At 46.6% G+C, this 16,664-nt stretch overlaps 1 long non-coding RNA gene across 1 annotated transcript; it reads right to left on the bottom strand.

The window, feature by feature from the left end:
- Nucleotides 1-3,510: 3,510 nt before the first annotated feature.
- Nucleotides 3,511-13,414, bottom strand: LOC111820877 (uncharacterized). Its single transcript, XR_002824386.1, has 3 exons — nucleotides 13,306-13,414; nucleotides 12,312-12,438; nucleotides 3,511-4,205 (listed from the first exon to the last, which is right to left on the bottom strand). It is a non-coding gene; the product is annotated as an uncharacterized LOC111820877 (long non-coding RNA).
- Nucleotides 13,415-16,664: the final 3,250 nt, after the last annotated feature.

Raw genomic sequence — 16,664 nt, 5'->3', positions numbered from 1 at the left:
CACAGTAGGCCATAGTCACCTAATTTGCATAGAAAACTGTCCATTCCCTTTGCAAGATGTGGCCTAGAAAATCATCCTGGAAGAACTACAAACCCAGGGGCAGGGATACCACATATAATATAAAGAGAAAACTGTTGCACTGCCAACCATTTCCTAAGTCATTCTATGAAGCCAGCATTACCGTGATGCCAAAGCCAGAAACAGACGTGACAACAAAAGAAAACTATAAATATTTCTTATGAATGTAGATGCAAAAATCCTTACCAAAATAATAGCCAACTGAATCTAGCAGTGTATTAAAAGGATTATACACCATAACCAAGTGGGTTTTATTCCAGGAATGCAAGAATGGTTCAACAAATAAAAATTAATCGGTATAATACACCACATTAATAGAATGAAAGGAAAAAACCACATGAGCATCACAACTGATGAAGAAAAAAGATCTGACAAAATCCAACAGCCTTTCATGACAAAAATATTCAGCAAACTAGGAATAGAAGAGAACTTTTTCAATACGATAAATTGCATTTATAAAAAACTCACAGCTAACATCATAATGGTGAAAACTAAAAGCTTTCTCTCTAAGAACAGCAACAAGACAAGGATACCCACTTTCACCACTGCTATTCAACATTGTACGGGAAGTTCTAGCCAGAGCAATTAGGCAAAAAAATAAATATCAAACCCAAACCAAATCCATTGCCGTCAAGTTGATTCTGACTCAGAGCAACCCTGTAGGACAAAGTAGAACTGCCCTACAGGGTTTCTAAGGCTGTAATCTTTACGGAAGCAGACTACCACATTTTTCTACTGCGGAGCAGCTGGTGGTTCGAACTGCCGACCTTTTGGTTAACAGCCAAGTACTTAACCACTCTGCTACCAGGGTTCCCCTAAAAAAATCAACAAATAAATAAAAGCCATCCAAATAAGAAAGAAAGAAGTAAAAACTACCACTATTTGCAGATGACATCTTATATTTAAAAAAAACAAACAAACTAGAGAATCCACCAGAAAAACCTATTAGAACTAGTAAACAAACTCAGCACACTTGCAGGATACAAGATCAACACACAAAAATCATTTGCATTTCTATACACTAGCTATGAACAATCCAAAAACAAAATTAAAAAAAAACAAAACTATTCCATTTACAATAGCATTTAAAAGAATAAATGTTCAGAGGTAAATTTAACTGTGAAAGCATAAGACTTGTACGCTGAAAACTACAAAACATTGCTGAAAGAAATTAAAGAAGACAAATAAATGGAAAGACAACTACTGTTTATAGACTGGAAACTTAATATTGTTAAGACGGCAATATTCCCAAGAGTGATCTACAGGTTCCACACACTCTTCATCAAAATTTGAGCAGCCTTTTTGCAGAAATGGAAAAGCCGATCCTAAAATTCATAAAAAAACAAAACCAAACCTGTTGCCATCAAGTCAATTCCGACTCATAGTGACCCTATAGGACAGAGAAGAGCTGCCCCATAGAGTTTCCAAGCAGCGCCTGGTGGATTTGAACTAGCCAACCTTTTGGTTAGCAGCCATAGCACTTAACCACTATGCCACCAGGGTTTCCATAAATTTATAAGGAAGACACCAAATGACCAAAACAATCTTGAAAAAGAACAAAGTTAGAGGATTCACACTTGCCGATTTCAAAACTCACCACAAAGTTATAGTAATCAAAACAGTGTGGTCCTGGCATAAGGATAGACATATAAATCAATGGAACAGAACTGAGAGTCCAGAAATAAACCCATTCATCCATGGTCAATTGATTTCAACAGGATGCTAAGACCTTTCAATGGGTGACAGAAAAGTCTCTTCAACAAATAGTGCTGGAACAACTGAATAGCCAAATGTAAAAGAATGAAGTTGGACCCTTACTTTATACCACATACAAAAATTAACTCAAAATGGATCAAAGATCTAAATGCAAGAGCCAAAACTCTTAAAAAACACAAACAGAAACCATTGCCGTCGAGTCGATTCATAGTGACCCTAGAGGACAGAGTAGAACTGCCCCATTGGGTTTCCAAGGCTGTAAATCTTTATGGAAGCAGATTGCCACATCTTTCTCCCTTGGAGCAGCTCGTGGGTTTGAACCACTGACCTTTTGGTTAGCAGCCAAGTGCTTTAACCACTGTACCACCAGGGCTCCTCTTAAAAGAAAACATAGAGGTAAATGTTCATAACCTTGGATTTGGTAATGATTTCTTAGGTATGACAGAAAAAGCACAAGCAACCAAAGAAAAAACATAGGTAAACTGGACTTCATCAAAATTAAAAATATTCGTGCATCAAAAAACACTATAAAGAAAGTGAAAAGACAACACATAGAATGGGAGAAAATATTTACAAATCATATATCTCATAAAGGTCTACTGCGTATTCAGAATATATGAAGAACTCTTACAACTCGACAATAAAAAGACAAACAATCCAATTAAAAATGGGCAAAGGACTTGAATAGACATTTCTCCAAGTGAAGATATACCAATGGCCAATAAGCACATGAAAAGATACTCAACATCATTAGTCATTAGGGAAATGCAAATGAAAATCACAATGAGGTAGCACTTCATATCCACTAGGATGGTTATAATAATAACAATATTAATAAAAATAAAGAAAAAGACAAGTGTTGGTGAGGATATGGAGATTTGGAACCCTTGTATATCACTGGTGAGAAAGTTTAATAATGCAGCTGATGTGGAAATCAGTCTGGTCGTTCCTCAATAAGTTAAACATAGGATTACCATAGGATTGTTGTGTTAGTTGTTAAGTCTATCCTGACTCATGGCAACCCCATGTGTGCAGAGCAGAGCTGCTTCATAGAGTTTTCAAGGCTGCGTGACCTTTACAAAGCAGATCACCAGGCCTATTTTCCAAGGCACCTCTAGGTGGGTTCAAATTGCCAACCTTTTGGCTAGTAATTGAACACTTAACTGTTTTCACCACTCAAGGACTCCTAGGATTACCGTAAGACTCAACAATTCCACTCCTGGGTATGTATCCCAAAGAATTCAAAACAGATGGTCAAAAAAAAAACTTGTACATGAATGTTCATAGCAGCAATACTCACAATAGTCAAAAGGTGGAAACAACCAGTGTTTATCAATTGATGAATGGATCAAGAAAATTGTTACATTCATACAATATTCTTTAGTCATAAAAAGGAGTGAAGTATGATACATGCCACAACGTGGATGAACCTTGAAAACATGCTAAGAAGTCAGACACAAAAAGCGACATATAGCCAAATGATTTCATTTATAGGGAACTATCCGGAATCAGAAACCCTGGTGGCATACTGGTTAAGAGCTACAGCTGCTAACCAAAAGGTCAGCAGTTTGAATCCACCAGGCACTCCTTGGAAACTCTATGGGGCAGTTCTACTCTGTCCTATATGGTTGCTATGAGTTGGAATCAACTTGACAGCGATGGGTTTGGGTTTTTGCTTGTTTTTTTTTTTTTTTTCTTTTTATCCAGAATAGGCAAAGTGAGAGAGACAAAAAGCAGGTTAGTGGTTGCCAGGGCTGGAGAGAGTGGGAACTAGAAGTGTCTGCTCCACGGGTTTCCTTCTGGGGTGATGAAAATGTTCTGAAACTAGAAAGTGGTGATGGATGATGGCTACACAACACTGTGAATGTACTAAATGTCACTGAATTGTACACTTTAAAATGGCTGCAATGGTACATTTTATGATATGTGTATTTTACCACAGTAAATTTTAAAAAATAATAACATGATCTATAATGGCAGAAAGAAGAACTCTAGGCCTGTGGTGCCAGCTGAGGACAATTGCTCTCTGCCCCAGTGAGCTAGAGAGACCTCTGGCCTTAGGACAGCAGGGAAGCAGTGATTACCCTGGGTCGCAGGGGTGCCCATAGGTCTCCTGGGCTCCACACTTGCACAGCCCCACCACCTGGGCCTCTCTCGTCTCCAACTCCCTCTAGTGACCACCCAAGCTTCGCACCCAAGCTGCTTCAACCAAAAGGGATCCAGAGCCTGCAGTGGTCTCTGCTGAGTCAGTCCTCACTCAGGCTCTTCACAGTTCTTCAGCTGTGAACAGGCCTGTCCTGGGGGCAGAGAGGCAGCTCCATAGATGGACGCTCATCCAGGCTCTCAGGAAATGGCTCTGGTTCTCTTCAACCTCTGCCAAGAATCCCTTCCACAGTCACACTCTTTTAATGCTGTAACAATAAACATGCATAGTACGCCAGACACTATGATACGTGCTTTACATGTAAGTTCTCATTTGCTTATCACAAGTTACCATATCCTTCCTTTTAAAATGAGGAAACTGAGGTCCAGAGAGGTTGAATTATATAAGATCTCACGGTCAGTAACTTGTGGAGCCAGAATTTGAACCCAGGTCTGAGAATTCAAATATAGCATATATTGTACAATGAGAAATTAGGAGCATTTACTTTCCCTTGGGGGTGAATAACTATTATGCTGGTGTTTTTCTGAGAGCAGGCTTCAATGCGGGGGGTGGGGGTGGGGTGTTGTGTCTTATATATACTAGGTGCTCAGTACTGGTTTCGTCTAAGTAGGGGAGGAGGAACAGTTCCTACTTACAGGGCTCCTAGGTCTGGAAGGAACCTGAGGTGTCCAGAAGGTCCTCTAGCTCCTTCCAAGCAATGAAGTCTCTTCCTGTCTCTCCCTCTTCCTCTGCGATGGTGGGGAGGGACCAGCTCCACCGACATGCTGTGTGACCTGGGGCAAGTCCCTTAACCTCCCTACATCATGCTCTTCATCTGTAAGATGGGAATAAAGTGCCTTCCTTGTAGTGGTAATAAAGAAATGGAAAATGGCTATAAACACTCTTTGAATGTGCTAAATATACGTGAGATTTATTTAGTACAGAAAAAACTCAGCCAACATGTTTACTGTTTGAAGTCAATTCTACCGTCTCCTCCTGGAGAAGATTACAGGCTCTTACACTCCTCTCTATGAGGGAGTTTCCCAGCCTCAGCTGCACTTCTGCAATTATCTTGACTATATCACCCATGTCATTCTTATTGGAATTGTGTCTGGCTCCTCCAGGTGGGACCAGGTCGGTCCATCTCAGTAGCCCCAAAGTCTAACAGAGGGTTGGCTTCCATGAGCATGTATTAAGGAGAATCTTAGGGTTGTCTATTGCCCACCCCCTTGCCATGAGGGGATTCAGTTTCATTCAACAGATGCTGGGGATTTGTTACACAAAGATGAAAACCACATAGCCCCTGAGGCTCCTAGGGGAGACAGGCACACAAACATCATTATAACACAGCCTTGACTCCTGTGAGAACAGAACAATCAGCAGGAGTTCAGAGGAAGAAGTATTTGTCTCAGACACTCTAGGGGTCTAGTTCCCCCTTCAGCTATGACTCACCCATTTCCAGGTAAACTCACTTCCCCTTTAATACCCAGACCAAATGTCACCTTTGTGATGCCTCCATGGACCTGACGGACTGACCTTTTTCTAGGCATTCTTGGCACTTGATCCCACAAATATTTGTTGGGTACATTCTGTTTTGTCCCTGTTGACAGAGTTACATGACTTGGCCCTGTCCTAAGAGCTTCTATCCACTGAGGGAGGCAGACCAGTAGCAGGCAGTTACACCACAAGAGGGGAAGCATGGGGTAAATACTCCTCAGAGCTGTGGGAAACATCTTTGGGATCTTCTTAGCCCATATCCCTCTTTCCAAAACTGCCCACCTACTTAGGGATGAAGCCCCGAGATCACGTTTGTGCTGTGTCTCAGGTCCCTAGCAGCAGCTGATTGACCCAGGGAGAACACCTGATTACAGACAGGCCAATCAGATTCTATATCTCAGGAATTTGGATTCAAGTTTCAAAGAGGCAGAGAGTTGAAGCAGCCTGGCAGAGGGCACTGGGCTGAGAGTCTCTGAGGTCCCAGAGGAGAAGGGAAGGGAGGAAGGGACTAGGCTTCTTGTCTTCCAGTCCAAAAAATACCCCCATCTCTCCTTACAATCAATTCCTGGTTTTGCTTAAAGGAGCTCCAGGAGGTTTCAGGAATAACCACACTGACTGAGGCAGGAACAGCCAGACAGGCTCCCAATCTAGATTGAGGTGAAAGCAGGGGAGAGAGCAAGTAGGCCAGGTCACCGGCTGAAGCTTGAAGCAGGAGCAGGAGTTGGGTCAAGGATGAAGAAGAGGATTCTGAGTAGGGGGAATAGCATAGGCAAAGGCCAAGAGGTAGAAACTACATGAATGTGATGGGAAGAGATGAAGCTGAAGATATAAGCAGGACTAGGGCCACACAGGACTTTGTAAGCCATGTTGAAAGTCTGAGACAACTTGCAATTTAGATGGATCATAAGGACACTAAAAGTGGAGGCCAGGGGGTCACAAGTTGGGGAGAGAGTCTTCAATGGTCTAGGCAGGGTATGGTTGTTGGTGACCTAAACTAAAGGGCAGGAGGGCACAGATGGACAAATGGAGTTAGAGTTGTTTAGGAAGTGGCATTGTCAGGTCTTGGTAACTGCAAGTGGGGATAAGTGAGGGGAAATGTCAAGGGTGTCACCCTCCTACGTGGTGGTGCCTTTCGCTAAAAAGGGAAGTCACCTTGGAAGCAGAGAAGCAGGGCTAGAGAGGGTGTGGTTGTTTAAAGCCTCATTGTTCAAAGTGTGGACCAGAACCAGCAGCTCTGGCCTTACCTCGGAGCTTGTTAGAAATGCAGATGCTCAGGCCTCAACCCAACCTACCCCATTAAAGTCCCAGAGGCTCTCACTGTCTCAGCAGATGATGAGCTGTCAGTGTCTGTCCTCTTCCTTTGCCAGGGAGCCTCCACTGCTTGACTCCCTTTGCCCTCCTCTCTACCCAGAGAAAATGATTGCAGAGTCCCTGCCCAGTTTAATCTTTCAGACACCATTAGGAATTTTAAGTCCTTCTGCACCAAAATTTGTAACCTGGGGTCCTTGAAGCCCCTGAAAATGTGTGTAGACTTTGGTGTACATGAGCAGTTTTTTGGAGAAAGGATCCATAGGAAGGTAAGGACTTACAGGTAAGAACCACTGCGATCCAGCAAAATGCTTCCATGGCTGGATGTGGGGCGTGCAAACATAGCGGTGGAGCACTCAATATTGTTTAAATGCAAAGTAAACTTTTTTTTTCCTATCAAAAGCATTCATTTCCTATGTAAACATACCTGGGGCGTGAGATACATAGATCTGACCCTTAAAGAGCCACATGTCAACCATCTTGGAGGCCCTTACCCTCTAAGCAGGCTTTGGGGTCCCAGCCTTTATCACACTGTGTGGCTGTTTGCATGTCTGTCTCCCCTAGGATCCTGTTTCCTGCCCAGCATATGACGCTCAAAGAACGAAGGAATGAATGAACAAATGAGCAACCGGCAGAAGTGAAATGCCCCACAGTTCTAAAGGAGAGACTGAGAAAAACCGCAGTTTTGGTTCTTCCCATGGTTCCCTCCAACTATTCCTCTTCCATCCTTTGCAGCCTACCACCCAAAGTCACTGCCTGCAGGAAGCCTTCCCAGATTGTGCCAAGCCACAGAATTTAAGGTCTGAGCCTCCAGGCTAGTTCCTTTTCCCCTTCTCCCTTTCACCTGGGGCAGGAGGCAGGCAAAGGGTTCACAATGAGAGACATGAACTGCTTACAAGGGATCTGATGGGGGGAGGGAGGATGGGCAAAAGCTATAGCCTGGTTGCATAGCAATGAGACTTACAATGGGAAAAGAAAGGAGCATGAAAAGCTGAGAAATGAACAATGAGAGCAACTGAAAGGAGAAGCAGAGGGAGATCAGAGGAATAGGAGAGAATTCGTGGGAACATGTGGGGAATGGGACCTCCTGCGTCAGCTTCCCCAGCCCCAGGCCCCTAGAAAGGGCACTGGGCTGCTCCCTCACCCCTCCCTGGGGAGGCGTCCCAACACACAGGTGGAGGCCACACGGGCTGCTCCAGCTGCTCTGAGAAGACGCTGTCTTCCAAGGTGGCATCCTCTTTAGACTGCTGAGGGGTGCTCCTAGGGAGAAGGGGGAAGGGCTGGTCATAGGCCAAGTCGTCCTGGGGTGCTGGCTGATGCCCCCCTCCTGCCTTCTTTCTGATGGAGGAGAGAACAGGGGCTCTGGATTTTGCCTGAATGGCCTTAGATGACTTATTTAACCCTTCTGCACCTCAGCTTATTCAACTGTTAAAACGGAGCATGATGTCTACCTGTAGGACTGTTGAGAGGATATCTTGAAGGGTTGAACATAGGACCTGGCACAAAGTAGGTGCCCGATGCCTGTCAAAAGTCTGGGCTGAGTGCAGAACTCTAGTCTGGCAGGGGGTCAGTAACTGTCACCAGAGCCCTGGCTGCAGAATCACCAATTAAGCCATGTGGCCAAGTCAATGACAAAGGCTCTGGTGCCTCAGCATCCAAAGATAAAGAGCGGAGGAGACTGTTCCCACCATCTCCCTCCCATGAATGGTGACAGACAGAGAACATTGGACAGAGATAACTTTGGAACAAAACATGAAAAGCATGAGCACTCACCTGGGCCAGGCTAAGCCCTTTATATCAATTAGCTCTGTAATCCTTGCAAACTCCTGGGGGTTGGCACTACTAATCCCTATATGTTAGTTTTACTTTTCAACATAATTTTGTTTTTATGGAACTAATGTATGCTTAGTGGCTTAAAAGTCAAAGACTACAAAAAAGGCTTATCTGGAAAAATGACTAGGCCTCTTCCTGCTCTCCCCACCATTCCTAGCACCCAGACCCAGGCCCCAGAGACAGTGGCATCTTTCTCATTAATCGTCAGTCTCAGGGTGGCCACACCCTTGGTACCAACGTAATGAACCCTCTTTGTAACAGGAATGTCAGACAGGACTGGGGACCAAACAGCCCATTCGGGTCAAATGGCCAGGTTGGCTGCAGGGCCTGCAGACCCCTCAAGGGTCTAAGAGGCAGCTCAAATAAGACATTCTAAAAAGTATTTTTAAATCCAGCACTTGCTACTTTAGAAGTCCCATGCTGGATGAGGAGAGTTAAAGCTCAACACAGGCCACTGTGAGGCAAAGCCATCGTATGGAGGGAGATTCCAGTTCCAGCTGGCTACATGGCCTAGGAAAATCTCTTCCCTCTGGACTTGGATGTTTCCATGTGAAAAACAAGGAGTTGGACGGCTGATCCTTAGGGCCCTGTCTGCGCTGACAGAGTCTGTGCTGCTGCTGCTGCTAGCAATCCCATCCCTGGAGTGCTTCTTGCATGCCAGGTGCTTCCTGGTTGCCCTCCTTGCAGCCATCCTCAAAGTAGGCATTAGTACTCCCATTTTATAGATGAGCAATTAAGGCTCAGAGGAGTTGCCAAGGCCACACAGCCAGAGAACGGTGGGGCCGAGATTCTAAGCCGGAAACTCTAGTGCCAGAGGGCATGCTCCTTCCATTCCCTGTGCTGGCTCCCTGAGTCCGCTGTCCTGCTTTTCTGCAATGGGTCCCACAGCCTCCAGGAACAGCAGGGCCCCCCTTACTCATCACTCAGGACTTCAGCCCACTAGGCCGAAAGTTTGGCAATTTGAACCTACCCAGAGGCGCTTCAGAAGACAGGCCTGGCCATCTGTTTCCGAGAGGTCACAGCCTTGAGAACCTTATAGAGCAGTTCTGCTCTGCACACATGGGGTCCCCATGAGTCTGAATCCACTCAACGACAACTAGGAACAACAACAAAGCCCCACCTCAGGGTGCAGGCCATCATGCCCACATCCTGTTTAATGCCAATCTCTCCTCCTTGACCAGTGGCTCTCAGCCTTGGCCGTATATTTTTATTTGAGGAGCTCTGAAAAACACTCAAGCTTGTACCTGACCCCTAGAGATTCTGATTTCATTGATCTGGCGTAGGGGCTGGGCATTGGTATGTCATACAAGCTCCCCAGGTGATTCTAATGTGCAGCCAGGATCAAGAACCTTGTGCTAGCCCGTCTGTTTACTAAAGGGCTTTGTGATGGTCTTGCTCCTTCACTGTGACTAGCCCTGGGAAATGTCTATGGAGTAAGTGAATGAGTGAGCCAGGTGCAAGACCAAAAGAACAGAGGTGGTTTGGGGTGAGATGAGCAGAATGGGCATTTTGAGAGTTCAGTAAGGGCCAAGGTGTCCAGGCTCTGCAGGGCCACATTCAGGGAAAACGTGATCTTGTTCTCCTAGAAAACATGATCTTGTTTTCCCCCGGCAGTCTCCCAGGGAAGTAGGGGGAGGCTGCCCAGCTGCCGTGGTTTGGGACAGTTTAAGACAGAGACGGGAGTGAAAGTTCAGTTTCTGTTCACTGCCTTTCTGTTCAATGCCCTTCCTGCTCAGCCCCAACCCAATCCACACTCCATGTAACTTCAGTGAACGAATTAATGAACCTGACCCCTGGTTACCCTGCAGGCCTAGCTCATGATCTAGCTTCTCCAGGAAACCTTCCTGTTCTCCTGCTCTGAACTCCCTTAACCTTCCGTCCATTGGTGCCACCACCCAACCTGGCACTGGCTTGGTCCTTCATTGTGATGTCCTGCCTGGGAGTCTTGTCTTTCCGAACAGACTAAGACTCCTAAGACTTGACATTTTGAATGTCTCAAGGTCCATCAATATCACAGCTCTCTGATTCCACCCCAGGAGGAGTGGGTGATCTGTTTTCTCATAGGCTGCCATCATCACCATTCACTACATCCATCAGGCTGAGTACCATCCCTACGGGGAGGGTCTCCCTTCTCCCCTCTTGAATAGAGGTGGAATGATGTAGTCAACCACAAGGGCTCTGAAGGACCCAGACTCAGGTGGGAGTCCTCATTCCTCTGCCCATCTGTCTGATCTTGGGCACATCACTTCATATGCTGTAAAATGGGGATAATTATTATTCCCACCTCAAAGTTGCTGTGAGATTAGAGAAAACACTTTCAAAGTGCTTTGCATAGGACCTGGCATAGAACAGACCCCAGAAAATTAAAGCTATCCTGTATTATTTGATTTGTCATTTATGGAAAGTGTTATAATCTGATTTACTTATTTAAGGTGCCAAGGTGGGTGTATTATCCCCATTTTACATAATAGGAAACAGAGGTTTAAAAGGCTCAGGGGATGTGGCCACGTCACCCTGCCAGGAAGAGTAGAGCCGGGGTTAGGCTCCAGCCCCATACTAACTGCACCCTTTCCCTGGATTCTTGTTTTCTCCAATAACAAACATAGTTGTGAGGATCAAATGAATGGACTCAATAAAAGTCCTTGGTTGTTTAAAGACAAATGCCCCAAAGTCAGGAGGTGGGAAGGCTTTGATCCTGTCTTAGCGATCTAGTGCTGCTATAACAGAAATACCACAAGTGAGTGACTTTAAGAAACAGAAATTTATTTTCTCATGGTTTAGGAGGCTAGAAGTCTGAATTCAGGGTGCCAATTCTAGGAGAAGGCATTCTCTTTCTGGCTGCTCTGGAGGAAGGTCCTTGTCTCTTTTGAGTTTCTGCTCCTGGGCCATTTTCATGTGGCTTGGCATCTCTCTTCCCCCACCTCTGCTTCTAGTTTGTGTTTAATTTCTTTTAGATCTCAAAAGAGATCGACTCAAGATACACACAGCACTAATCCTGACTTATTAACATAACAAAGACAACCTGTTCCCAAATGGGATTATAACCACAGGCATAGAGGTTAGAATTTACAATACATATTTTTGGGTGACACAATTCAATCCATAACAGACCCCATCTCGGGACCAGGGTGTTCTGCCCTCCCTCCCCAGCCACTAGGGCAAATCAGCCTTTGTTCTCAGCTATGGTGCAGCAACTTTCCCTGTAACCAGGCCCACAGCACCATTACTCTGCTCTCCTGAACTTGTTGTCTTCAGAGTAAACCAAGGCCATGATGCTTCTCATGGATTTTTTGAAATGAAAGGCCCTGGAACCCAGACCTGCCTGGCTTGTGCGATGGGGAACCCATCTTGCCCCCTTTGCTCTATATCTTAGGGGGAAAGAACACGGAGAGTGCAGGCTCTGGTCTCCACCCAGACTTCCCTGGGCGTACATGAGGCTGGCAGCCCCATGAGATCAAACATGTCCTGCATTTAAAACAAAACAAAACAAAACGAAACCCATTGGCATCGAGTCGGTTGTATTACACAGTAGAATTCCTCCATAGGGTTTTCTGGGCTGTAATGTCTATGGAAGCAGATTGCCAGGCCTTTCTTTCATGGTGCTGCTAGGTGGGTTCAAACCGCCAACCTTTATGTTAGCAGTTGAGCACAAACTTTACCACCCAGGGAGCACTGCATTTTTAATTCTGGAGGTTACAAGGTTCTCAGAAGAGAATAAGGCAAAGCTGAATGTTACCTGGAGAAAGAGAGTCTCCTGTCTCTTGCCCACTGGACTCAGGTACAGAGGGGTGCCTAATGAGCTCCTGACTCGGATGTCCACATGGGCTGTGGGCCACAGAGCCCTGGATTCCTGATTTTAGAGCCTGAAAGAGAAGAGTAAAGTTGGGAGCAGAATGTCAGGGGAGATATAGGGCTGGGGATGCACTGGCAGGTGGAAATAAGCCGGACTGCAACTAGGAACTAGAAGTGGTAATTTGGGCAGATACTCTGAGGTGGCCACTCAAACCCATAAACCCGTTGCCATTGAGTTAATTCCAACTCATAGCAACCCTATAGGACAGAGTAGAACTGCCCCATAGGGTTTTCAAGGAGTGGCTGGTGGATTTGAACTGCTGACCTTTTGGTTAACAGTTGTAGCACTTAACTACTGTGCCACCAGGGCTCCGAGGTGGCCACTAAATATGCAGAAATCCCAGGCATTGTGGTGACAGATTCATGGCAGGTCAAACTTGGAAGGATCTGGAAGCCACGCGATGTGTGGTTTTCAAACCGAGTTCCTTGGAAACCTAGGGGTTCCTCAGAACTGGCAGGGACTCTGGCATACCATGGCCCCCCAGCCTCCTGCATAGCTCTCTTTACCTATTTAATGAACAGATATATGAGACTTCACTGGATAAAAGGATTCTGTAGTAAAATAATACTAATATAATTTGAAAACCACAGATCTAATCAAACCATACTCACACTAGGCCTGTTCCCACAGCATGTCTCCCATACAGCAGGCAGCAGAAGGCCCTCTGTGGAGGCATGGCTTGAATGCAGCCCCACAAAACATGCAAGAGAGGCTCTTGGCTGCAGGCTGAAGTCTCTTTGCATGGGATCACATGGTGAGGAGCCACTCTCAACAGAGTAAACAACCCCAACACCCCCAACCTGCAGACCCTGAGAGGCAGTGAGACGCTGTCTTGGCTCAGCTGCCAAAGGCCCTCATGATCCCAGTCTGATCTTACCTTTAGGAAAATGTTGGGCCCTGGACTGGGAGGCAGGGCTCCTCCTGGGTTCCAAGGTGTCCCACTCCTCCTGGGACAACAGCTTTCTCTTTAAGGGAAGCAGCTGCGCAGTCAGTCAGTCCCTAGACTGTGGGCCCTTGAGGGCAGAGCCTGTAATTGCCTCGTGTTGTGTCCTCCACAGCACAGGGCACACGGGGCAAAGGGCCAGGCACAGAGTAGGAGCTCAGAAATCCTTAAATTAAAATGCAGCGTTGTTCACTTGTTTTTAAAGTAAGGCCTCCATCAAGTGACTCTCCCCATCCCTGACACACAAACTGGAACCTTCCATGGTAGTGACCAGCTTTCCACACTTTTTATGGAATGAAGCTTTCTCCTGTTTTCTCCCAAGTTGGCTTCTTGGGAGGTGGGAGCCTATACTCTGGAAAGAGTGAGTGCTCGGCACTCCCCCTTCTTTTCCTGGTATTGTTCTCCCTCTGGATATCCCAGTAGATAGGGGTGCCCCAAGGCTGTCTGGCCTGCTTGTCAATGTAGCAGCATTGGTAGCAAGGGTTTGCCCAGGAAGCAGGTGGGATATTCAATAAGTGGTTAATTGCGGATGGATCATAGGGAAGGGAAGAGCTGGTCTTTGCCTCAGAGCCTTAATCCCTTTGCTATGAAACACCCAGAACATCAGTGATCAGGACCCTTGTATGTACTCAGGCAAGGCAGGGCTCCTACTTCCTCCCCTCCCCGCGGGGTCTCCAGGGATAGGCCCAGGGTCAAAGATCACAGCCCCAGGCCCCAGTTGTTCTCACCTCCTGGCAATGACCTGAGAATCTGTCCTCATCCCCAGATCCCCACCCACTACAGCCTGAGGTAGAGGGGAACAGCTCTCCTTTAGCGAGTCTCTCTAGACCCCTCACTCCTCTCCAGAGTCCAAAGGTCAGTCCTGAAGCCCTTTCTCCCCCAAAGTCATGCCCACTGGGCCCTGGTTGCCCTGGTCTTTGGTCCTGTAGGGAGGCTGCTCACATTGTGACTTCACAGACGGCTGTCTCTGTGACAAGTTTGGGCCTGGTAAAGCAGTAGCTGGGCAGAGGGAGCTCCTGCCAGGAACATCATGTGACTTCTCAGAGAGCGACACCTCCACCTCTGAGGGAACGCAGAAGAGCTGCCTCTCACGGTAAGGGCCCAGAACACCCCTCTCCGCCTAGAATGCCTCTCCTTGATGAGTTTGGGTCCCAGGCCTAAGTGGGCACTCCTGGCTATCTCTGGCAACACCTCTCAGGGGTCCAGGCACTTGACAGCCAGGCTTGGGAGGGACAGGAAGTGAGTTACTCCAGATGGTAGTGGTGGGTCTCTGACCTATAAACTGCGGGTCAGACCAGCATCCCCCCATTAGACAAAGTCATACTTCTCTAGACCCTTTAGAAATGAAAGAACTAATAGAATGGGAAGATTTATCTGACCTGAATCTCCTAGATGAGGGTCGGCCCCAGCATTCCCCAGAATACCTTCAAAAGGGTCAGGCCAGAGATCTTGAAAACCTGCAGAAAGCTCTTGTGGTTATAAACAGGCATTGCTAAAAAAAACCCAGAGGTTTCTGGGAGTTTAGAGGCCAGGCCAGTATGGATTTGCAATCTCAGGAACCTGAAGCAAAGGTGGGGTAGGGTAGAGTGAGGAAGCTTAGAATCCCCCCAGCCCTCTGTCTGCTGCTCCCTCCTTATCTGTCCTGCACCTGTTCCCCAATCTCTAAGCCTTACCTGGAGCACAGCCTCTAAAAGGGCAGGGTCCCAGGAATCAGCAAAGATGATAACTGTTGGGGATCTGACAGGCCCTTGGGGTACCAGGAGGAAAGAGTTTGGCCCTCTTCGTGTTCCAGCCGCTGCTTTGTGCTATACCATCTCCGACCACCCACTCTGACCTCTCCCTCTGGCCTCTAGTTTGTCACAACACCCCCGTTGTACCAGAGGCTCCCAGGGAAGTGAGTGTGCTCTGGGCAAAGGTTCCAATGCAGGCTTGGTCCCAGCAGAGAGGCAGGGTCAATGGGCTGGCTTGGAGAGGGCAATACATCTGGCTTCACGTCCAAATGGGCTCCTTGACCTCAATTGTCCTCTACCTCAATCAGCTGTAGCCCACTCAGGTACAAGGGGGCCTAGGAACAGAGCCTCCTACCTCTACTCTCTGACCCATTTAGTTTTCAGTTCTCTGCTGGGATGGAGAGTGGACAGATGGCCCCAAGAGTGGATTCTCTACTACTTGTTATTGGTCCTGAAAACGTATCTAGGATTTTTCTGGTTACGAGCTCATTTTTCATTTAAGTATGGAGAGCCTGAGCCCTTGCAGCAGGCAGTACTGAGGGCAAAGAGAAACCAGCCAGGGCTAAGGTTGTCCTGGACCGACAATAATCAGAATAGGAGCAGCCAGCACTTACACAGCACTTACTGTGCGCCAGACCTCAAGGTAAGTACTTTATGTGCATTATCACATTTAATCCTCATAATGCTGGGAAGAAGGTATTATTCCCATCTTCCAGGCAGGGAAACTGAAGCTCAAGAGAGGTGAAGTAACTAGGCCCAGGTTCCACAGCTGGTAAGTGGGGGACCCAGGTCTGTTTACCTGCATGCAAAGCTGGACTCAACTGCTGAACTGTCTCCTCCTACAAACCCTTTCCAGTAAAGAGGAAAAGAAACTACTCTATTTTCTTATCCCCAGTCATCAGTGCTAGGGTTAAAGAAAGAAGTGTAGAAGGGAGGAATTTAAGCCTGATATCGCCCAGACTGGAACCCTGGTGGTGCAGTGGTTGAGAGCTTGGCTGCTAACCAAAAAGTTAGTTCAAATCCACCAGCTGCTCCCTGGAAACGCTATGGGGCAGTTTTACTCTGTCCTATAGGGTTGCTATGAGTCGGAATCGACTTGATGGCAATGGGATCACCCAGATCATCAGTTTTTGGATAAAGGTGCTTTGACTACTTGGATTGTCTAATCTTTAATGAGACCCATTGGGAGGTTGCTGTTTTGATTTGCTGCTTTCCATTTTACACATGATCAAAGTGAGACCCTGGGACCACAGGAGGGCAGTCCTTGGAGTCTGTGGCTGAGCAGTGGCTCTCGGGTAGGGCTGTCAGATCAAATACAGGATGCCCAGTTCAATTTGAATTTCAGATAAACAATAATTTTTTTTGATATAAATATGTTCTAAATATTGCACGGGCTCCTCACTCTGGCTGGGGCTCCAGTACATTGGAGCTGGGGTGACAATGAGACCTGCCGCCTCATTTCCCACTTGGGCCTCGGGCCTCTTTAAGAAGTTGCACCTGTCGGGGCAGGAGGTGGGGACTGACTTCCGGAGACTGCAGCTACTGTGGACATACTGGACAAAG

The sequence above is a fragment of the Trichechus manatus genome, unplaced genomic scaffold, assembly GCF_000243295.1.
Source record: "Trichechus manatus latirostris isolate Lorelei unplaced genomic scaffold, TriManLat1.0 scaffold00001, whole genome shotgun sequence".
Lineage (NCBI taxonomy): Eukaryota > Metazoa > Chordata > Mammalia > Sirenia > Trichechidae > Trichechus > Trichechus manatus.
This window is presented reverse-complemented; position numbering and strand designations above follow the sequence as displayed.